The sequence below is a fragment of the Gopherus flavomarginatus genome, chromosome 6, assembly GCF_025201925.1.
Source record: "Gopherus flavomarginatus isolate rGopFla2 chromosome 6, rGopFla2.mat.asm, whole genome shotgun sequence".
Lineage (NCBI taxonomy): Eukaryota > Metazoa > Chordata > Testudines > Testudinidae > Gopherus > Gopherus flavomarginatus.
Window position 1 is genome coordinate 89,579,547 of NC_066622.1, and position 25,125 is coordinate 89,604,671.

Consider the following 25,125-nt stretch of genomic DNA (forward strand, 5'->3'; position numbering starts at 1 on the left):
TAATTTAAAAAAAGAATAAGGAAAATGGGAAAGGTTAAAGGAAAACACATCACCCTGCTCTGTGGCAGGGAAATCACAAACTGTGTCTCTGGAACGTCAGGAAAGTTCACAGTCTGTTTCTTGTAGGTCCCAGGCCTCCTTCTCAGGCCCTTGCTGTGCTGCAGGGATGCTGCGGGTTGGACACTTGCTCTGGTGGTGGCCACACACCTCTGGGCTTTGGGTGGTGGGACCCTCCTTCTCAGCGTCAGCCCTCTGTCAGGTTAAGATCCCCCTCCATGTCTGGCCTGCAAGGACCCTTGACTGGGGGTATCTTTCTGCACTGGGCCCTTTGCCAGGATTCCCCTTGGTTGGCCCCAGTTGCTCACTGCACCCAGCTCCAGACTGCTCCAGCTCCAGCCCCAGCTGCACTGTTCTACTCCAGCTCCACTCTGCCTCCAACCCCCTGGGCTGCTTCTCTGGCTCTATAGCTGCAGCCCTGCTCCCAGCACAGGATCTGCTCTCCCTGGGCTGTGTCTCTGGCTCTGTGGCTGCAGCTCTCCCCCCAGGACAGGTCTGTCTGTGGGCTGCTTCTGTGACTCTGCTACCAGCACTGACCTGCTTCCTGGGCTGCTGTTCTGGTCCCTCTGGCTCTGGCACAACTCTGCTCCCGAGCTCAGCTTAGGCCCCTCCTTTCTCCTTAGCTTGGCCCCACTCTGTCTGACCCAGGCAATTCCAGCGCACACGGAGGATGGGGCCTCCTGACTTCTTGATTAGCCTGCCCAATCTGTCTATCAGGCTGACCTGGAGTGTTGGCCTCTCCCCATTGCCCCTGGGGACTGTCACTCTCAGGGCCCTGATTTCCCGTCAACCCTTCCCCTTTTGGTACTGGGAGCTAGCCAACCAAAACACCCCCACTGAATGTTAGTATGGAGACAACAGTCCCCTGACACAAAGAATGGCCACTTAGCCAGGTGATGGTTTATTGGATATCGGTGACACCTGGCAGAGGCATCAGTTTGCCTTTTGTCTCTAGGGGCACATCTACACTTGCAAAGTGACAGCACCTCTCAGAGAGCGGCGAAGGAAAATCGCTGTTGTGTGTTCACACTGACAGCTGCCTGCACAATAGTGTGTTCATGCTTGTGGCACTTCTGGTGTTATTTGAAGTAGTGCACTCTGGCAGCTCTCCCACAGAGCACCTTTTTGTCTTTTGTCGCTAAGACTTGTGGGAAGGTGGACGGGGTCGAGGGGCATCCTGTCCCAATGCCCCGTGATGCATTGCTTCACATCCCAGCAATCCCTGTGCTTCCGTCCACATTTGGTGCCATCTTTCATGCCCTGCCCTGCCTCTTTCAGGCTGCAGGAGTTGATCCCGAGCTGCTTGCACTGACCAATGCATCATGAGTGGCAATGGAGTTATTCCTTAAACTACAAAGTCAAGAGACATGAGACATTGATCTCGCCGCACATACTAGCTACGAAATAAGATTGCTTGTGGCATTAACTGACCACAGTGGAATGCCACCTTTGGGCTCGGGAAACAAGCACTGCATGGTAGGATCACATCATGATGCATGTCTGGGATGATGATCAGTAGCAGAACTTTCTCATGAGGAAAGACACATTCATGGGACTCTGTGATGAGCTGGCCCCAGCCCTGCGATGCAAGGACACGAGAATGAGAGCTGTCCTGCCATTGGAGAAGCATGTGGTGATTGCACTGTGGAAGCTAGCTACCCCAAACAGCTACCGATTGGTTGCTAACCAGTTCAGAGTGGGAAAGTGGACCGTTGGAGTCGTGTTGATGGAAGTGTGCAGGGCTGTTAATCGCATCCTGCTCCGAAAGACTGTAACTCTGGGCAACGTGCCTGACATTGTGGATGGTTTTGCACAAATGGGCTTCCCTAACTGTGGAGGGGTGATCAATGGCACACACATTCCAATTCTGGCACCAGACCACCTAGACACAGAGTACATAAATCACAAGGGGTATTTATCAATGGTTCTCCAGGCGCTTGTGGATCACCATGGGTGTTTCATGGACATTAACACAGGCTGGTCTGGAAAGGTGCATGACACATGCATCTTTTGAACACTAGCCTGTTCAAGAAGCTGCAAGCAAGGACTTACTTCCCTGACTAGAAGATCAGCGTAGGGAAAGTTGAAATGCCCACTGTAATCCTGGGAGACCCCGCCTACCCCTTAATGCTGTTACTCATGAAGCCATACATGGGGCAACTTGACATCAGCAAGGAGCAGTTCAACAACAGGCTGAGCAAGTGAAGAATGACTGTGGAGTGTGCATTTGACTGTTTAAAAGCCTGCTGGCAAAGCCTGTATGGGAAACTGGACATGGCCGATGACACTATTCCTATGCTTAGAGCCGTGTGCTGTATGCGCTATAATATTTGTGAAGGGAAGGGTGAAAGCTTCACTCAGGGCTAGACCATATGAGCCACAAGCCCCCCACAATGGTGAGTAGCTGCAGGGGCAGGATAAATCACTGTTCCAGGACCCTACTATACACTGGACACATGGCTCTTGGGCACTTGGGGAGAGCCAGCAGGGTGGGCCTGATAATCATTCCTGTCCCCACAGTTTCCACAGGAGGTGATCATTATGGAAGATATCTCACTGCTGAGGGTGAGCAGGGAATCAAGAGAGGGTCCTTTCCAAGCCTGTGGCTTCTGCCCTGGCCCCTATGTGGCTAGCCTGTGTGCAGCAATGGTCCCTGTCTCCCCCTCATCCCCATGACTGCAGAGTGGCACGGGAAAGTTACAGTTAATGGGGTAAGAAACAAAGCAGCTCTGCCGAGGAACCTGAGGAAGCGGATTGTCCAGTATCTCCACGAGAGTTTCCTGGAGATCTCTGAGGGAGATTCCCATGAAGTGAGGGAGTTTATCAACAGCCTGTCCTGCTGCTCAGGCTAGACATGAAGTGAGAGACAAGCCTGCTTTCTGCAACCCTCCTGCCCCCAACAACTCGCTTCAGCATTTCCCAAAATCAGATCCACTTACCAGGGGACTCCACTCCTGTTTGCGCTTCGCCAAGCTCCAACTGCTGTGACTGGCTAGGCTCCTCTGGGGTAGAAAAGAGCTCCTGACTGCATGCATCTCTGGCCTCCAAGTCATCCTCTGCCTCTGGGTCCCCCTCCCCCTCTTCATCCAAGATTGCATCCTCCTGGTTCGGTCCACTCTTGACTGGCATGCAAGCCAACAAATTACCCACAGGGTCCTTCACAGTGGAGGTGGGGTCCCCACCGAGTATCGCATCCAGCTCTTTGTAGAACCAGCAGTCATGGGCACAGCACCGGCGGGGCGGTTTGCCTCCCATGCCTTCTGGCAGGCGTTCCGCAGCTCCTTCACTTTGACCCTGCACTGCAATGTGTCCCGATCATGGCCCCTTTCTATCATGCATCTAGAAATCTAGGTATCATAGTCCATAGGTATCATAATTCCGATGGCTGGAGTGCAGCTGTGACTGAACTGCCTCCTCTCCCCAAATGCTGATGAAGTTAGCAGCTTGGCATTGCTCCAAGTGGGGGATCACCTAGTGTGTGGAGCAGGCATGGCCACCTGGAAAGATGCACTGAGACTATTGCACACAGCACCAAGCAAACAGGAAGGGGACTTTCAAATTTGCAAAGGGAATGTATGGGGTGGGGCTGACGTTTGGTTACCTGAGGACAGGGCAGTGGAGTTCAAACCGATGGCCAGAGATGTGAGAACAGGCATTGTGGGACACGTCCTGGAGGCCAACTGCAGCACTGTAATCACCCCGGTGTGTACACTGTCTCCGCAGCGCTGTAGCCCTGGCACAGAAAGCTCTACGCCTGTTGTCAAGGTGGGGTTTCTTTTAAAGTGATGCATCTGCGTAGTTTCTGCACACTAAGTGGCTTGGCAGTGTGTACACGGCGGGGGTTACTGCACTCAAAACTGCTTTACTGTGCGCAAACTTGCCAGTGTAGACGGGGTCTTAGGAACCGGTGTGTGACTGCTTCCTTAGATTAGATGTCTTAGTACAGTAGAGTCTTTTATAACTTTACATACAATATTGTCACACATATTTTACCAGGACAATAATGATCAGAAAATTAAAAGTTTTCAAATGATACCTTACAAGGCATAATTTATACAAAATTTATCATAGTTTTGAAAAAAGGGTGAACGTAGGGTTACAGACTGTCACACAGTCACCTTCTATGACTTTCCTTAAATAGTTGTGTTTTTTTCACTAACAGCTTTCATCCTTTTCCTTTTATTTAGCTGTCATTGTGTGTCCTTTCTTTTCTTGTTATGTCACTCCAACAGTACAAAGTTTTAGTCAATTTTAAGTGTGCTTCCTTGGCTAATTGTTTTTCCTCATTGATTTTGTTAGTTTGTGTTTAAATGTTACCAAGTCCTAGATAACTATTCAGTGGTGAATAGACAACCTGTTATTCTAGATCATGTGTTATGTCGTTCTCTTTATGGCTTGAGAGTACATAACATTGTTTTGCTCAGTCAGGCACTCTTTCCCTAGAATGATTTTCGCAGCCTGCATTTTGTGTGCATGCGAGCAGACATGTGCTGTTTTTCAGTGTAAGTGCCTGTTTTTTCAGGCTGCTCTCCTCTCCCTTCCCTGCTGGAACTCTTAATTGTTGAACTTTTGAACTACTGAGGCAAATAGAAGCATACAAAAAGGAAACGAGCATTTGTGCTGCATTATTTTTAAAAAGTGCTGCAGCTTTGCAGTAGTTGTCTAGGGAAACAAAACCAACAGAGAAATGCTGTCCTGGTTGGATAAAGAGCTGATGGCAAATAAAAGAGCCTTTTCTCTCAAGCTTCTACTCCCTTCCCCATTATCTCAGTTATGTATGACTTTCTATATAAGTTTCTTTTCTGTTTCCAGTATTTTTTCTATTTTATTTTGACTTGTGAAAACCGTGTAATGTCTGCCAGGTATTCCATTAAAAGACTGACCCTCAGGATATAGAGGTTGCAGGGTTATTTTAGGGGGGTCACGGTGTTGCCACCCTTACTTCTATGCTGCCTTCAGAGCTGGGCAGCCAGAGAGTGGCAGCTCTGGGCCACGCACCCAGGTATGAAGGAAATGCCACACTGGCAGCAGTGCAGAAGTAAGGGTGGCAATACCATACCGTGCCATCCTTACTCCTGCACTGCTGCTGGCGGTGGCTCTGCCTTCAGAGCTGGGATCCTGGCCAGCAGCCACTGCTTTCTAGCTGCCCAGCTCTGAAGGCAACACTGTTGCCAGAAGTAAGGGTAGCAGTACCACAATGCGCCCTACAATAACCTTGTGACATGCCACACACACATACACTCCTTTTTGGGTCAGGATATCTATAATTACAAAACCATGAAATTTCAGATTTCAGAAATAGTAAAGTTCATTATGTTTAAAATCCTCTGACCGTGAAATTGACCAAAATGGACGGTGAATTTGGTATGGCCCTTCCTATTATATATTAAGATGAATGCATAAGGAATTCTAAGGAATTCTAACCTAATAGCTTGCTTACTTTATAAACAGATTTTCGATGGATTACTTCTCCCTTGACCTAAATACAGCCCAGAACTCCTTGCATGCCTTCTTCAGAATGATGTCCACATTTGATGAGATATTACAGCTTTTAAAGGGCAAACCAAAAAGACAAGTTATGCCCTCATTTCTTAGATGAAAAAAGCATGGATTCAACTTAACTCAACAAATTCTGGATTAGCCACAGAGGGCCTCCTTTTAGGTTTATTTAGTGAAGCTGCAGACTATACTTTCTAATTCCAGTTTCACTAATGGGCAGAATAGATCAAATGAATTCAGTCCATCCACCGGAAAAGGTACTTTCACCAGTTGGTGAAGTATCTCCAGTATCTGGCCAATAGTTGTTGGAAACCACACTTTTGGTTAATTCCTTTACCAATGCTAAGGCCATAAGTATACGTACAGCACTGCCTGCAGCTCTCCCGCTGGCATAAAAAACCCCACCACCTCATTGAGTGGCAGAAGCTATGTTGGGAGGATAAGTTCTCCTGTGTACATAGTGCTGTGCACATGAACACTTATGTCAGTGAAACTATGTCACTGGGGGTGGAATATTCCCAGCTCTAAGTGACATACATTTTGCCAACATAGGGTGTAGTGTAAACATAGCCTCAATGGATATTCTCTCTGCTTTTCCTTCCTACTGACTAGACCGAATTCTGGTATATTCTTCATTCACTCACCTCTGCCAGGAATGTGAATGGTTGATGATGTTGAAAGCACAGTTGTGAAAAGTACTGTTGCAGTTGGCTCTCTCTTTCTTCTTAACACTATATTAACGAATCTGCTTTAGGATACGATAAGGTGTATGTTTTATACAGCTCTTGACAAATGGGCATCTGGCTACCCTCTTGACTTAGGGCTGGTCTACACTGAAAAGTTACATCAGCATAGCTACATCTCTGAAGGGTATGGAAAAATCCACCCTCTTGAAAACTTATTTAAGCCCACCTAACCCCCTTGTGTTAGGCTGATGGAAGAATTCTTCTCTCGGGGAGGTGAATTACCTTCAGTGATGGGAGAACCCCTCCTGTTGCTGTAATAGGTGTCTGCACTGTCCCTGAAACACTACAGCAGCATAGATTCAGTAAGGTATTTAAGCTCTTGCCTAAGGCCTGGTCGTCACTAGGAAATTAGGGCAGTATAACTATGTTGCTCAGGTGTGAAAAATCCACAACCCTGATCAACATAGTTAAACTGACCCTACCCCCTGTGTAGACAGGACTGTCAACAGGAGAATTCTAATTCCAGTGTCAGCTGTTCCACTTTCAACAGTGTCAACAGGTGAATTCCAGCTACTGCCTCTTGGGGATGTGGAGTACCTATGATGAAGGAGAGTCCCTCCTGTTGGCATAGGTAATGTCTTGACTGAAGCGCTGCAGCTGTGCCACTGCTGTGTTTTTAAATGTAGACCAGCCCTAACTTTAATCATGTAAGTCAGTAAATGGAACTACTTACGTAGTTGAAGTTAGGCCCATGCTTAATGCTTTGCTAAATCAAGAGCTGAGGAGCCAATCCAGTGCCCTGTAAAGTTAATAGATCCTTCACTGATTTCAGTGGGCACTTAGGAACTTCTTGTTCTATTGGTTGCCAGCTCAGGTCAAATGATAAAATTTGCCAAAGTGTAATTTTTTATCGTCGTTGTTCTGTTCTGTGGAACTCTTTGGCCCATGACATCAGGGACACCACCATCACCCCATTGTTAAAAATCTAAACTTAATTCATCCTGTAAAGTTAATAATTAGTTTAAACTAACTAATAGCCAGTGAAAATCAACAGGCCACATTCTCTGCTGGCAAAACTCCATTATGCATTTACTTTTTCATTTCATGATTTTTATATACCTAGAGATGCTGCATCATGACTAAGTCCTATAAAGGCCTCTGCTGCTAAACCCATAAAAGCAAGGATATTTGAATTTAATGTTTTTGCTAGGGCATTAACTTGTCTCATTATGTTTAAATGAGAACTTTCACATTGGTGCAAACTTGAAAAGAACGCATTCAAAAATAAATGTGTACTTGACAAGTATTTTTCTTTGTTGCCTAATTTATCCTCCCCTTATTACCCAGCTCCTTCACTGACTGATAGCTGGACTCACTGATTCACTGCTTCAGGAAACAGATTACAAAGAAGAAAAAGAAATGTGCCAAAATTTGACACACAAATCTATAAATCATATGGTCCTTTAGACATAATGAAGGAAAAGACTCCCATTGATCTTGGCTGACAGTGATTAGAAATGCATGGTATGTTCCCTTGAAAAGGGCAAATGAGCTGTTGATGAGAGAGTTATGGACTGCAGATATTGTTATGTGTAGCTTACACTGTAGTGTATAACAAAATTAATTAGTCAGACATGTGATATGTAGGATCCTATGGGATTTCACAAATTTCTATAGAATTGTGTCAGTGTTTAGAGTGCAAGTTTCACAAAGCACATGTTGCCACACTTTTCATTTGCAGGAAACAAATAGCCAAAACATAAATGGTAGTTGGAAGATCTACATGAGCAGATGGAATACTATGGTGACTTTGCATTTCATCTAAATGGGTTTTTGTTGTTTGTTGTTTTTTAATGAAAACATGCTAAATCTGCTGTAATCTGATTTAGGTCACTAACATTCCCATAGAGGAAGTAAAATTGACCTTAAAATAACAGCAACCTTCACCTTCCTGTAATAGTCAGAATTTTTTTTTAAAAAGTAAATATTTCCCCAGTACCCATTTCAGTAGAACTAATTTTCAAAGGTGCTGAGACTTGCAGCTATCATTGATTTTCGGAGCTCAGCACATCCATCCTTTCTTCCTTAAAACTTTGTGGTATCTGAAAATCAGACCACAAATTAATAGTAGGAAAGCAAGCTGTTCAAGTAAGGTTTAACTAGTCTAGTTCAAAACCAGGCTACCTGTCAGCATTTCATAACTGGCAGATAATATCCAAGTGTCACTGGTGTGTTTTCTGTGTCTTCCTTTGCAGCACATTAATATTTCCTTTTCATTTGTGACTACTTGCTTGGATTGAGCACAGGAAATGCTCAGTTTTTCTTGGTTTGGAATACAACCAACATTTCTCACTTTATCAGCATAAGCTTATTGACACTGAGTTTTATTTTGCCTTTGACTGCAGGCCTCTATTTGATTATCTTCCCATGGTTTTTGAAAGATGAAATATTCAGAAATGATTTTAAAATGACGACCGTGGAATAGACAGAAGATCATTGCCAGCTGCAGGAAGAAGCTTTCTGGCGCTGGTGATTAGACAGCTCTGGCTGCAGTAAAAAGTACAAATTCTCTTTTGGGGGGGTTCGGTGTTTTGCTCAACAGTACTGATCTGCTGTTTGATGTGTAATGAACAGCATCAACATGCCCACTTGGATTTCCTTCACAAAATGGTCAAGTTCTATTTAAGATGGAAAGAAAATTCTAAGGAGCACTTTTAGAGAATAAATACCAGATGAGGACAGAGTGGGCAGTGGGGATGGGAGACAGTGGCTCCCTGGTATCATCCTCCTAACACATTCTCCTCTTAACAGTGTGATTACACATAGGAATTAATGGTGGGCCAAGCACCATAACTACACCTAGGGATGTATAGAGAGACAAGTAAGACTGTGACCAAGGACAGAAAGGGCAGTTTTTGTAGCACCACAGAAAGGCAGCAAACCATGTCCTATTCTCATCTGGTACCCCTATTGTTTAGGTCCGTGGTTCTCAACCTTTCTATTTCTGAGCCCCCCCAGACCTGCTATAAAAACACCACGGCTCACCTGTGTCACCGTAGCAGGTTTTCTGCATATAAAAGCCAGGGCAGTGTGAAGGGGTAGCAAGCAGAGCATTGTCTGGGGCCCCATGCCACAATGGGCACTGTGTAGCTAAATTGCTCAGGCTTCTGTTTCAACCCCAGGTGGTGGACTCAGGGCCCCGGACTTCAGCTCCATGCGGCAGGGCTTTGGCTTTCTTCCCTGGGCTCCAGTGAGTCTAACACTGGTCCTGCTTGGAGGGCCCCCTGAACCCTGCTCACGGCCCCCCAGGGAACCCTGGACCCCTGGTTGAGACCACTGGCTTAGGTTGCTGCTGCCGCCTTTCCTCACATATCCCAGAGACCCTGAGATATGTCTACACTGCAATAAAAAATCCATAGCAGAAAGTTTCAGAGTCCGGGTCAACTTAAGTGGCCAGTCACACATTCCAGGAATACTGGCCATTCCAGTACTTCTAGGAACAGTGTGGGCCCAGTCTGGCTGGCTTGATCCAGTCCCTACCGGTGTGACCTTGCACGCATAGTGAGTTTTGAGGGCATGCCATGGGGTGGGGGTGGAGGGCTGCAATTTTGAAGAGCTCACTACTCTGCCCTAGCTGGAGTGACACACGCTGGTAGTGGTGGAGCGGCACATTGTCCATAATGGCTGGGGTTCTCCACCTTTTTCTTTCTGAGCTGTAAAAACTCCATGGCCCACCTGTGTCACAGTAGCAGGTTTTCTGCATACGAAAGCCAGGGCTGGCATTAGGGGATAGCAAGCAGGGCATTGCCTGGGGCCACACGCCACAGGAGGCCCCGCAAAGCTACATTTCTCAGGCTTTGGCTTCAGCCTCAGCTGGTGGGGCTCAGGGCCAGGGGCGGCTCCAGGCCCCAGCATGCCAAGCGTGTGCTTGGGGCGGCATGCTGCAGGGGGCGCTCTGCCGGTCGCCAGGAGCGCAGCAGGCGGCTCCGGTGGACCTCCCGCAGGTGTGCCTGTGGAGGGTCCACTGGTCCCGCGGCTTCAGTGGAGCCGCGGGACTAGCGGACCCTCCACAGGCATGCCTGCCGGAAGTCCACCAGAGCCGCCGGACTGGCAACCATCAGAGCGCCCCCTGCGGCATGCTGCTATGCTTGGGACGGCGAAATGTCTAGAGCTGCCCCTGCTTAGGGCTGAGCCTTCAACCCGATGCAGCAGGGCTTCGGCTTTCTGCCCTGGGCCCCAGTAAGTCTAATGCTGGCCCTACCTGGCATCCCTCCTGAAACCTGCTAGGTGGCCTTGGACCTCTGATTGAGAACCACTGCATTATGGTCTTCCCTATCTGATACCAGACAAAACTATGGCCAGATTTATCTCGGTACCAGAAGGGGGAGAAACATTACAAGAGTAGGACTGACCAGTTTAAAACCAGACAAATGGCCTGCCTAGGTCAAGTGACTTAGGCAGTGGGGCTAAAAATAGCACTATAGACATTTTGGGTTCGGACTGAGCCTGGGCTCTGAGACCCTCCCCTCCCAGGTCCAGCCCAAGCCTGAGCATCTACACTGCTATTTTTAGTCCTGCAGCCCGAGCCATACAAGCCCTAATCTGTTGACATGGGATCTGAGATTCGCTGCTGTGGGTCTTTTATTGCAGTGTAGACTTACCCTCAGAGGCTGGAGGCCATACCTCCTGACTTGCCATTAGGGTGACCAGATGTCCCGATTTTATAGGGACAGTCCTGATATTTGGAGCTTTTTCTTATATAGGCTCCTATTACCCCACACCCCTTGTCCCAATTTTTCACGCTTGCTGTCTGGTCACCCTACTTGCCATGGCTTCCCAAAGACCAGCTTCCTTTAGGAATTAATGTGAGATGAGGCTTGAAAGCAAAACAAGGGGAAACTGTCTCCCTCCCCCAGTTTTTATCATAGAGGAATGATATAGTGCTCTGTTGTCAGTCCAGAAGCCAACACAAATATCTGCTCTTTAGAAGACAAAACCTCACTTAACAAAAGGTGCAAATTTGAATGCTGCATTTGCCACAAAGTATCTCCTCTCAGTGTTCCCTGATGGCTTAGAACAGTGGTAAAGAATCATATAAAGAGTGTTTATTTGAACAAGGAATTTTATTAAAATAAAGGAAAGACTTCTCCTGTCTCTCTGCTTCACTGGCGAACTGTTGCTTAGAACTTTCCCCAGCCCGCTCTTCTCTGGCTTCCTGCTACATGTTTAAAAAAATAGAACCAATATCATCACACTTGGCATCGCTAGATCTTCTGCTGAGGGTCCCAAGAACGCCGCCACCCTGTTGTGGATTACTGTGCCTGCAGATGGCAGCCCCTCAGGGCAGGGATCTGCTGTTCTTGGTACACTCAGTGCTTAATTTGTAATGAAAGAGGTGCCGGGGCTCAAGCAATTATTTTTACTTTCATAACTGATGCGGCAACTGGGCAGCACTACAGACACTACAGACACACTACAGCACTACAGACACATGGACTCCTGCTTAGCCCATGTTCATCCATTCTGAGAACTTATTAATACCATAGCACTGTGCAAAGTGTGTATCTAATGCTCTTATCTTGGAAGCTTTCCATATATAGTTAGGACATAGATACTACATCCCATTTTTATGTTCATGTAGATTCTGAATGAGGCTCTAATTCAAATTTAATGCCATATTTATTACTACTGGACACATGGCCATATTTTTAAAGGTTTTTTTATAATTAAATCACAAAAGAGAAGATTGTTTCATGACACAACAGTCTCTATCTTGTAAGGTGATGGATGGCTTTCCAACAATGTAAGATTATTGATCTGTGTTTGCGGGGGGGGGGGGGTGGAGGGGAAACAAAACACTCACTGAGTTGTCTTGTTATTGCATTATTCAGAGCTTGAAATGGATCAGTTGCACCAGAGTAAGTAAGATGTAGGTCTTGTTGTTTATCCCTCTACATTCCATGTAGCTAATACCAGGTTGTAGGATGGCTGGAGCAATGCTTTATGAATGAGAAGTGTGGTTAGATCTCCCATCCATCCGTCCCTGCCTGTTGTCCAGGTGGACTACTCACGTTGTTCTCATTACATCTTTTTCTATAAATTCTCTTTGATTTTGTTTAAGCAATATCTTATGGTTTTCAGATTATTCTCTGAGAACTTGATGGACCAAAGTTAGAAAGAAGAGGAATTGAAAAAGCAATAGGCCTCTTTTCCTTTCATCAGTGTGGATTGGCTGTGCTGTATATCTGAATAGCAGGTACTGTAAAAGCTTTGGTTTCTTTAGCATAGTTCTCTGTGTCTATAAATTAAAATTCATTTTAAACTGATTATGAACATCAGCTGCTCACAAAAGTTTAGGCATCCTTAAGGAGCATTTAGCCAAGCTCAAATCTTGTTGACAATTATAATCCTCCTGCAATTAGATCTAGGCTTTGAAATTCAGATAGATTAAGACAAAAGCTCCTTAAACAGACTACAACTAGTGAGATACTTTATTGTATGTAAATGGTGTATACGTTCAAGGGCACGCACATAAGACACCCAGGGAGAACATGATGGCATGCTTCAATGTAATGGTTTGACTGGAATGAGTGTGAGAAGTCCTGTTACTCACTCACTCACTCACTAGTCATGAAGGGAGTTCATTTGAGAAATGCTTCCTAATGCCAATAAAATCTTTATAAAGCCCAGCACCACTGTATATTCCATGTATGTTTAAAAATATTTTATGAATGTTTTAGCAAGTTTAAAAATAAATGTATTTAGATTATGTTTTGTATCCTTCCACAAACAGTACCCTTCTGCCTTAGTTGCTAAGGTTGGAAAATAAAAGGAGTCTAAGAGCTTGGCTACACTTGTGAGTTACAGCGCAATAAAGGAGCCCCGGGAGCACGAGCTCATTACCCGTCCACACTGGGAAGGCACGTAGAGCGCTCTGACTCCACGGGTACAGCACTGCTGGTACTCCACCTCAGTGAGTGGAATAACATTTGCTGCACCCCCGCTGGAGCACTGTGGCACCAGTGTGGATGAGGTGTTGCAATACTGCACTCTGATCAGCCTCTTGAAACGTCCCATAATCCCCTTTAGTCAAGTGGTCACTCTTCTCATTGTTTTGAACTCACTGTAGGAGTGCGGATATGCCATTTGAAAGCTCTGTTTCTGACAGCCGGCCACTTATCTGCTCCAAGACAGATAAGTTTTTGCTCCGAGACAGATTAGTGTGGAATGCTCTGTGTGAGAGAGAGAGGGGTGGAGGAGAGAAGGGGGTCTGCTACTATCTGAACTTACAAGACAGCATGCTGACATGCTCTTATCTCCCCAAAAACCCACTCTCTCTCCCCCCACATACACACAACACACTCTCTATCACACTCCATCCCACCCCACCCCCCCATTTGACAAGCACGTTGCAGTCACTTGCATGCTGGGATGGCTGCCCATAATGCACCACTCCCAATGCCATTGCAAGTGCGGCAAATGTGGCCATGCCAATGCACAAGCAGCTGTCAGTGTGGACAGACTGCAGCGCTTTCCCTACTACGCTCTCCGAAGGCAAGTTTAACTCACAGCACTCTACATCTGCAAGTGTAGCCATGCTCTTAGAGAGGTAGGTGCCCAAATGCCACTGAAATTAATTTAGTTGGGTGCCTAATTCCCATAGGCCTCTTTGAAAATTCCTGCCCAAAAGTCTAATTACAGGAAACCCAGAGGAAGATGTAAAAATCTTTAAAATTACCAAAAATAGTTTTCATAAACCTTAAAATGGCATGATTTTAAAGTCCTGTATCTCAGGACTCTCCCGTTTCTCATTTTTTTTAAACATCCATTTCTAGCCCTGGAGTGCAGCGAGATATTGTGCTTTAAAGTTGTAACATTTTTAGGTCTAGAAAAGCTATTACTGGCCCAAGATTGAATACAGCCTGTGTTGAGCTTTATGAGGGAAGCTCTACATTTAGAGAGAAAAAGGAGGGCAGAAATGTGAGCTATCTGAAGCTACTCACTGGTATGAAATGGTAAAATAAGTCCCTGGGCAGATGGGTCAGTTGCTAGAAAACAGGTGATGTGCTCAAAAGTGCATAATAAATGCATTTATCATATAGCACTACAATTTAGCACATGGTTCCACAGTTTATTGCACTGATATCACCTCCAACAACATCCCCACAAAATTTAGGGAGCAGAAAGGAACTTTGTCTTAAAAATAACTGTGATACAGAAGAACACTGCCATGGAAACGTTCCCTGCACTGGTATAAGCCTAGGAAGCAACCACCGTTGTTGGAGACACTACTCGTGATGTATCCCTCAATATCTCTGAGGTAAAGGTGATTATTTGTGGTATTATACAGACTGGAATTCAGAGGTTCTATTCACACAGGAACCACAGTGTAAACACAGATGTCACTAAGGAATGTGTCTTTTCCTGGACAAATGGCTTGATTTCCTTTTTCTGTCCCAATATCCAGTTGTACATTGCAGTCAATATTTGCATGGAACTTGTTTCTTTGAACAAACTGAGTGTCCATCTCCTACCACTCCTAAGTTTATATCAAAATCTACTTTGAATTTAGAACACAAGATTGGCCATTCTGGGTCAGTCCCATGGTCCATCTAGCCCAGTGTTCTGTCTTCCAACAGGACCGGTGCCAGATGCTTGAGAGGCAATGAACAGCACAGGGCAATTAAAGAGTGACTCATCCCCTGTTGTCCAGTCTTAACTTCTCTCAGTCAAAGTTTAGGGACACCCAGAGCATGGGGATGATTGGAGATTGATTGGGGGAAGTGAGACTTCTCTTTGGAGAGAGAAGAATGAAATAATAGGTCTTTTCTTGGTTAGGACTGAACTCACACAGAAAAATGATAAAAGCCAAAAACACCCTGTCACCTGTGGGTGAACACTTTTCATGAAGCGATCATTCTATATCTGACCATTCAGTCCTCATCCTCAAAAGAAACCTGCATAACACCTTCAAACGATCAGCTTAAATTCATAACTTTGCTAGATACTACAAATCATGGACTGAATAGAGACACTGGATTTATAGTTTATTACAACAATCTCTAACCTGCTCCCCCGCTGCTTTTTTTCTCACCTTTGCCCCCTGTGATGGGAGAAGTATTAACTGGCCACTTCGTCTTGAAGGGTCCTTTGAAAGATGTGTTAAGTACTTCTGTTAAACAATCTGTTACACCTTGTATTTAGCTGTGATATTTGAGTACATTTCACAGTCCTGAAGAAGAGCTCTGTGTAAGCTCAAAAGACTGAAGTTGGCTCAGTAAAATGGTGGCTCTCAACCTTTACAGACTACTGCACCTTTCAGGGGTCTGATATGTCTTGTGTACCTTCACCTCACTTAAAAACTATTTGCTTACAAAATCAGACATAAAAATGCAAAAGTGTCACAGCACCCTGTTACTGAACATTTTTACCATATAATTATAAACTAAATCAACTGGAATATAAATATTTTACTTATATTTCAGTGTATAGCATACAGAGCAGTATAAAGAAGTCTTTGTATGTGATTTTAGTTTCTACTGACTTTGCTAGTGCTTTTTATGTAGCCTGTTGTAAAACTAGGCAAATTATCTAGATGAGTTGATATAACCTCTGAAAGACCTGTGTGTACTCCTGGGGTACATGTACCCCTGGTTGAGAACCACTGCAATAAAAGATCTTACCTCATCCCTTTCGTCTCAGTGGAAGGCGAAGACATTTTGGGGTAAGTTCCCCCCACCCCTATGTTTTTATACTTTTAGGTTTAAGTGACTTGTTCAAAAGAAAATTCTTGGTTTTATCTGATGGGGCATGCACAATGGGGGAGAGGGGCCAACAGAGACACAGCCCCCACCCCCTTAATTGGCAGGGGCACAGAACTCCTTCAGTCCCAGGACTGCCATGGGGAGAGTGAGCTCCTCCAGCCTTGGGGCTGTGGCGAGGGCACAGAATGTGCTCCTGCAAAAGTGGTCAAATTTAAATTCCAGCACAAGCCCCTGATAAAAAAGTAGACTTTTATATGCTGCACTCTTATTCCTAAGCAAAATACAATGTACATTAGTTGGCTTGAAGTATGTCTTTATGTTGACTGTGTACTGGGCCAATTCCCAGCATTTGTTTTAGTTTTCTTGCAATATCTATATAAATGTGGTGATAAACTTTTTGGTGAAGGATTTATGAGCTTTCTTTGGTAGGCTGGGTTTGTCATTGTATTACATACTATGTTTTATTGTACTTGGCTTTACACTGATTGCACAAATTGTTAGGGAAAGAGAAAGATGGGTTTTTTGGATTGTTTTTATTTTATTTTATTTTATTTTTTTATTTCCTAGCTGGTGCAAATAGTGGAACCCAGGCAGGAATTGCTGACTTGGTGTTTAATATTTAAAATACTGAAAAGCTCCAGTAATTTTTGGATGAGGTCTTCTATCTTCTGCTTTCTTTTCTTCATTGTTAATAGGAAACCCTTTGTCCTGTTTCCTAACGTGAAGAAATCTACACTTCATTAAGCTTGCAGTTGTTTAGAACTCTGAAGCGTAAATTAATTAGGAAATACTTCACAATGGCCCTCAAAATGCAAGCCTTTAAATAAATGTTTTTTTAAACTATTCTTACACTTTCTAGTGCTTTTTATAGTGTCTAAACATGCTTTGTACACTATTCTTTGACTCTGCTGGGCTCCTGGAGAGGAATGAATCAAAATATTGTGAATGCCTTATGTAATATATTTAGAGAACTTTTTGTTTGTGTCTTTGTCTGAACTTCTTGGACTGAATTAATTAATGCCAACATACAAAGGCCAAGCTGAAATCCTAGTTGACTTGACACTGGAGCTCAGTTTGTATTCTACATCAAGGAAATGTTTGGAAAGAAGAGCACCATTATCAAAAAGATTTATGCAGACATTTCTGTTCCTTAGAACAGTATATCTTTAAGACAGGAGTTAGGTTTTAATGTTTGAGTAATTGAAAAGGAAATGGAGTCTTTGAGAGAACATTTTTAATGCATTATTACAAATTGAATGCTGGGGGGGTGGGGGAAAGAAATCTGAAAAGTTTGACTTGTGCCCAATCTGTGTTAACTTCATGGAGAGAGTAACCAAAGCAAATGCAATAAGCTTTTTCCTAAAAGCTGCCACAGGTTTTAGATTTGTGCAGGGCCGTCAGGCTATTAGTCAAAGTTTCAGAGAGGTCTCAACTTAGACTCTAAATTTGTATTTGCAATTTTTACAAGTGTAAATTTTGAGGGGACAGCTGGTGTAAATGATTATGGCATTATTGAAGCTAATGGCGCTATAACACTTTATACCAGCGACAGATCTATCCTGAAACGTTTGACTGAGCACTCCTATGATCAGGATGTTAGAAATTGGAATCCTGTTATTTGGCCCCAAAGGGGAAGTTTATTCACAAAACTACTGGTGCAGTTGTAGAGTTCATTTTGAAAAAAATGGCCCACAGTATACTTAACCCTATGTTTCACTCCATTTTGCACCAAGGACTGGAAAGAAATGGCGCTTGCTCCAGAAAATTGCATTATATCCTGGGTGAATTGATTTAAATCAAAGAGATTTTAATCACCAGTTTTAATTATGATTTAAATCAGCAAGCAGGGCCTTTGATTTAAATACATGTTAATGTTTTGCATTTGTATTTTTTAAGAAATTAACTAAAGCAAGGTTTATTCTCACAGGATGAGATACATTAAAACATGATCATTTTCAGCTAAAGATAGCCTTTACAATACTTTTTTTCTAACCAGGAGAATACACTAGATCTTTACACATTTAAGCAATTATATAGCACAACTTATATTTCTTCAGATTCTTAATGTTTACCTTCTTAATGTTAGAAAATGGTGAATGATGCATTTCTTATTTACTAGAGCCCAGATTTTAAAAGATATTTAGGCATTGTGATGCTGTACATTGCAATGCCTATGTGATTTAGGAGTCCAAATGTCATTTTCAAAAGGAAAGTAGTTACTTAGGAGTCTAAATTTTAAAGTTGATGGACTATTTAAACTCCTAAGTGCCTACATTTCTTTTTGAAAATGAGATTTGGACTCCTAAATAACATAGGCATTGCTTTGCTGAGCACAAGCAATGTCTAAATACCTTTAAAAATCTGCACCTAGATGATTAATGTTTTACATCCGATTGTCTATTTGGATGGAAATTCAATTAAAAATGCACAAACACCATTTTTAATTTGTTATTACATAAAACTACCTTAAATGTATTGGATACATAAGAAAAAGAAGTTTACCAAAACATGTTTTGCCTTTAAAATTGATTTATTATTAAACAAAGCAATTGTTATTTATAGTTAATTGAACCGATTCTGGTCACCACATCCTTTAGAATTTTAGAACTAGCAGATCTCATCCACTCACACCTAGTTCTTTTTACTAGATTGGAAGAGGGAAACGAGTTTTGCTGCTTTTTCAGCTTCCAGTTGCTTTCTTAACTTGGATGAATTAGTTGAATATACTGAAATAAAGAAGATATTTATCTGCACCTGCAGCAGAGGCTACTGCTGTCAAAAGCTGGTTTAGCACTTCAACAAACTCTGGTTCCAGATGACTTCCACCAGTTCAGTAGTATGACTTTCTTTAAAACATGACAGCAAGCATGTACTGCTTAATATTTTCTTGAATTTCATTTAAATTATTTAACTAGATCATCATAAGTTTAGGCCTTAACATAACTTGTCAATTTCAAATTTAATTTTAAATAAGTTTTAAAAAAATAAACATGTATTTAATTTAATTTAAACAAAAATCAATTTTTAATTAAAAAACACATTGATTTTTATCCACTCTGATTAAATTGCAGAATGTGTGAGTGTCATGTACAACATGTAAATGACAACTATACTCGTGCAAGGCCTTCAACAAGGACACTACCTTTGTGATTTTGTGGGATACCAGTGGATATGTCAGGCCAGAAGTGGAATAAGCCAAAGTTTCCCCCTAAAACGAGTGGATTTTCTCCAGTGAGTGCCATGGAAGCAACATTCATTTCTGCTCTATGGTCTGCGAGCCCTCGTGGAAGTGTGATGGAGAGCGTGTGCAGAAGGGGGAACCAATAGCAGTGTGGTCACAAAGCCAGGCAGTAGAAAGAAAAGCTGAGGAAGGTTTCTAGTCCATGTAGTTAAGAGCAGAAAATTTTCAAAACTGTGAAGAACTTCCTGACCTGTCCAGAGTGGTAGCTGTGTTAGTCTGTATCAGCAGAAAGAAGGAGGAGTACTTGTAGCACCTTATATTTGTTAGTCTCTAACGTGCCACAAGTACTCCTTGTTCTTTTTGACCAGTCCAGAGATCTTCAAGGTTGGTGATAGTTATCCCTTGTATTCCTTCCGATTGCCTGGGCAAGAGTCTCCACTTCCTTGTGTCTTGCATAGTCACTTAATGCTGTGTAAGGTGAGTACAATGTGTTGATGGCTACACCAGGTGCAAGGCAGTGGAGAATTAGTCTTTCTGCGTGGATGAGACCTTGTTTTTATCCTTTCCGTGCTAACACTCATCCTTCCAGCTAAGGTTAGTTTGACATTAGTGGTTTCTGAGCCATGGGAATGTAGATGTAATTTTCCCTTTAGGAATATTTGTATAGAAGAGGATTGTTTGGCCTTTTATATTGATTTAAAATAGAAACATTCTCACTACTGCAAGATTAAAAATTAAGGGATCATAATTCAAAAATTAGAAAACAATAATAAATAGCGACCTCAGTCTAAATTTAGGACAGCCCTAAATCTCTGACTGCCAGAAGATAGGCGAGGAAGACAATGGTAGATCACTCCAACTGCCTGTTCTGTATACTCCCACTGAAGCTCTGGTATGGGCGACTGCCAGAGACAAGATACTGGGCTAGATGGACTGTTGGTCTGACCCACTATGGCCATTCTCATGTTCCTGTTATCTCTCAGAGAGAGTAATTCACATATGGAATAAATTAAACAATGTATTTTTGCTTTCAAGAGAAATGTACAGTAGATTCGTTTCTGGAGGAGGAAATGCTGTATGGTGAATACACAGAAAGATGAGGTTATGATCAGCCAATTGAGAATAGGTGTATTGGGCCAAATGGCTGTTTTCTGTTCTAAAAATGTTTCATGATCTTATGTGGAAGAATGTTGTGTAAAATACTATGATCTATTTGTGTAAATTCATCATATAGGGTGAAAATCTACCACAATGGCCTGACATGTTTATGCATGTGCAGTAAAAACCACACCCAGGTAACCTTATATGGAAGTGCAACTTACAAGTTGATTGGGCAGTTACAAAGCCCAGAGCCACTGTAATAATTGAGGGTACTGTATTGACAAATGCTTAGCTCACTAAGGCCAAGGTCTTAGTGCATGACCCTCTTCTTGGGCCTGTCAGGGAAAAGGACATACAAACACCATGAAATCTAAGTGACAAAAGAGAACAAAATATAGGAAGCCAGAAGGTATGGTACTCATTTGTCACTGAAAAGAAATAGGTAACCAGAATATACTGCATCAAGAACAATCATGTGAGCCTACTGACTGGAACTTCTGTAGCTTTAATCTATTTGTGAAGATTCCTGGGAATAAAATTCCTTTGTCTGGCTAACACCTTCAAACCAGGTATCATACACAAATCTGAGTCTGATACACATATGTGAAATTCAGAAAAATCACACTAATTGTGCTAACCATTCTGTCTAGGTGATTGTTCAATGCTAGTAAGAGATGGTTTTTAAATGTCTCAAGACCTTGATGTATGAGTTTGCTTTTCCCCTGGCAACATATCCCCTGAAGCATTATAGCTCTAGTTTCAGGGGATGCAACTGCTGCTGTGGTATCATCAGTCTGCTCAGATAGCAGGTGAGGAAACAGAGTATTTGGCCCCGAAGGAGAGGGGAAGACTCTTGAATTTCTCTCCAGTGAGCCCTTCTAAACAAGTGAAGGAGCAGCAGTAACTGGGTCTGGAGAGAATGAAGTCCATCCCTCTTCTCTAGAGGAAATGTGTTTTGGTAGGACCCCTCTTTTGAGAGAGTGGAAATGGGAAGAAATTGCATAGCCTCAGGTGATTTTGCTCACTGCCAGATAAAGCTCACTCAAAAGGCATCTGCAAGTCTTGTGCTCAGAGTCTGGAAAGTGTTGTTAAAAAGTATGCATTTGAAGACTCTGACTTTCCAATAATGGATTTTTGCATGTAAAAATAAAATGTGCAATGGTTATAGCTGAAGGGCTGTGTTTTCAAAGGGGCTTGTGCCCCTCCATTTAAGCATACAAATGATGTTTGTGCAAAGAGGTCTGATGGTTATGTTGCTAATATATAATAATAATATAATATGCATGAGCAAATAATAGTTAACTTGTGCAAATAACTGCATGTGCAAAAATGACTCACTACTGCAGTGCACTTAACCTGCTTACTTCCCTGGCTGCTGTGGTTAATTGCATCTCTCAGTTTGTGGTAGACTTTGGTCATTTGCAGGTGAGGCACTTGTGAACTGTGTGAATGGGGGGGTAGGCTCTGAAGGCATTTAGATGCTTTAATTATATTTTTTGCCCATCATTCCTATATTGTGTGCAGTACTGATCATTAAAAAGCAGGACTGGTTCCCCTGGGATATTTTTACTTTAATTATGTTGACTTAAAAAAATCCAACCATTTAAATTCAATAGAATAATTTACCATGTGTCTTTTTCAGTTCCCTCTTTTCCCCTCCCTTTTTCTTTTCTTCTATATATTTTCCTATTATATTTTCTAAAACCTATTTAGAATTTGCTATTTACTTTCTTTGCTCTATTTGTCTCATCTGCTTTCTAGTATATTTTTCTCCTGTGACTATCTCCCTTTTCTTCTTAGTTTTTCATTTCTATGGCACTTTCCAACACTTTTATGTATGTGATTTTATGTTACTCTTTTAATTTTCATTCCTCCACACATTTATTTTAACTCCATTGCCTGAATTTTTGTTCTCTCCCTCCTCTTCCTCTTTTCTCTGGTCCCTTCCTTTTTCTCCCAGCTTATCCCACTCCACAATGCCAGAGCAAGGACATGATCCATTGAGATGCTAAGCACCCTCCACTCCCATTGACTTCAGTGGCAATGGAGCGTGCTCAGTCCCTTAGTAGAATTAAGAACCAAGTTAGAAAATGTGCCCCAAACACACAAATTCCAATTGTACCTCCATTTCTGAGCCTAAAGGACTTCCATGGTCCTACAGAAGCTAAAGAATAAAGACAAGGAGAATTGCTGGTTCATTGAAATTGGCGTTCCCCATCCTCTTCAACACTGAATGGCCATGGATTTCCTTCAGAATTATAGTAAAGCCCTGGACAAGTCAATGCTTACATTCCAGCAGCACAGTATGTGCAATGACACAGGGAGTCAGCTGGGCATATGCCAAAGGGTCATAACAAAGGCCAACAAATAATTTCTATGTCATGAGAAAATCATGACAGCTGGAAAGTGTGCAGTTTGGGTAACACAGAGACCTCCTCCTCCACCCATAGCCTACCATGATTGGTGGTAAAGGGAACTGTGAGGCCCTCTGCAGAGGGGAAGGACATCAGAAGCACTGGGTTCTATGAAGAGTCAGGGGTGCACATTATCTTAATAATACAAATCCCAGACACAGATCTGCCTAGTTTTTTGCTGGAAACAATGGCTTTTCAGTTTGTTTTCTGCCCCCCACCTCGCCCAGCAGGTTTGTCTTGCTTTTGGCTAGTTGCCAAGGTGGGTGGAGCTGGTTATGATTTTCCCTGTCAGCCAGTCAGGCTGCATTCCTGGCTTCAGCAACTCCCCTGTTCTTTAAGGATAGTCTCAGAGAAAGCTAAGGGAGGAGCCCAGGACTGGATGAGCTGAGCACAGTCAGCAGAAGGAAAAAAGGGAGGGAGAAATGCCCACCAATACCAGCGAGCAGAGCAACTGCAGCTGCTAAGCAAAGAGGCCAGCCAGCCCTGCCTGAGTATTAGTTACTGGGGTGAAGCTTCGGGAGAAGGGAAAACTGAAGTGAGGAGAGGAAAGGAAGGCTAGGGAAATAGGAAACTGAGGGACTACAAAGGGAAGATGATGAATAGACCAGGGGAACCAAAATGAGGGAGATGGAAGAAGGGGACTGATGAATATTAGGCAAAATCAAATTGATGGAGGGGGAAATAATTGATGGAGGAGGAGTGGGGAAGAACTGATAGTGGGAAGGGGTGGATTGATGTATTTGTATGAGATAATTGAGGGATCTGGAGGGTGCCAACTGCAGAACTTTAAAATTTGCATATGCAATTTTTATATGCATTTTTCTTAGGCTTTTCCCACTGTCAATGTAGGCAGGTTTTGTCTGGGAAACTCTCAAGTTAATTTATAATAAAATTGCACTCACATCTCCATCCATGCTCAAAGTAATGGAAATAGGTTGGAAACTTTCCTAAAAGCAACATTCAAAGGCAAGTGTTTTCTTTAAATCAACAGGAGAGAGATTTGCTGCGTATCAGTTCAAGTTACTCATCTGTTCATAGATATGTGGCTGTTTCTGTGGAATAAGTAAGTTTTACTGATTTTATTTTAATTGTTTATTTAATTGTATGTTTATGTATGATGGCGGGGGAAAGACTGAGATGATGCCCTCTTCTGGATGGAAGGCCAGACCTGTTCTCAAATTTATGTCATAAGCCTAAACACTGCTATGACTGAATAATATTTTCTTATTTGTATAACTGACACCAAACCCCAGGAGTTAAACTCTAGGGAACTCCAGATGCTCAAGGACACGTGGTTTTTCTAACTGGGCCTTGTATTGTACTGGTTAGTGTTTACGTAAAACTGGGGGCACCACTGGATGGAATGTCAGACCTACTCATGTGACCCTTAACTTGAGAGGTTGATGCTTGTATTTTGGAATTTAAGAATATAAATCTTATGCCTCCTTATGATCATAAAGTTCTTGGTGACCACTGAAGCAATGCAAAATATAGATTAAATAGTACACCTGAAGTAGTACTGCAGTAATGTATTCACATATATTATTACCTCAAACACATTTTATTTTTATTTTCAGTATGTCTAATTCACATATATACTGCAATAACAAACATCTTAATCTGACATAGGTCAGTGTGCATGCGTATGCCGTTTGTTTTTGTATTTAAATTAATATACAAATGCTATATATATGTATGATATTCTGTCCTTATTTTGATAATGTTTACTGTTTGAGAAAGTGATTGGCCTCAAACTTATTTAAAAAAATCCTATATACAAGATACTTTGTATTTCAAATCTTATTTTACTGCATTTGTTCAGCCACGTTGTTTCCGGAATTCATTTTGGTGCTTGGAATTCATGTCACAACTTCTGGAACCAATAAAATGATATTTTAAGGCCTTGTGCTGGAGTTCCAATATGCACAGAGTTTTTAATGAAGTGACAGTTCTGAACATATAAGGACTAAATACAAAGGCCCTAAATCGGCATAAAGTCATATGATTGAGTAATCTGAAAAAGAAAAACATTTGAGGTCCATAAGTATGTGTATATTTAATATTTCTAATGAAGCCTTCACCATAGTATATTAGATATTGTGAGTGATAAGTGAGTCAAAATCTTTGTAACTAGGGGAACCATAGGAATGGATTCTGACTTTTTTAACGCTACCTAAACAGGTTTATTTGACAGAGTTTGAATGTTTTATGAATAGCTAACTGTAAACATGCTTTTGTTCATACTTAATATTTCTCTATCTTTAATAGAAACCAACTGGCTCACGTCTTTGAGATACAATAGTCTCATTTTCCAGAGCAATATTTTTGAAGCCTGTGGTTATGACCCAAATGTGGGTTGAGAATCTGTTTTCCTGGCCTCAACAGTTTTCTACAGACCAGCCATTTGCTGTTTTCATTGGGGG

At 42.6% G+C, this 25,125-nt stretch overlaps 1 protein-coding gene across 1 annotated transcript in view; it reads left to right on the top strand.

The window, feature by feature from the left end:
* The first annotated feature begins 23,504 nt into the window (after positions 1-23,504).
* Positions 23,505-25,125, top strand: part of PHYHIPL (phytanoyl-CoA 2-hydroxylase interacting protein like) — a 91,481-nt gene continuing 89,860 nt past the window's right edge. Inside the window, exon 1 of the mRNA XM_050958612.1 lies at positions 23,505-23,765. The gene's annotated coding sequence lies outside the window, so the exon portion shown is untranslated. The remainder of the gene's footprint in view (positions 23,766-25,125) is intronic.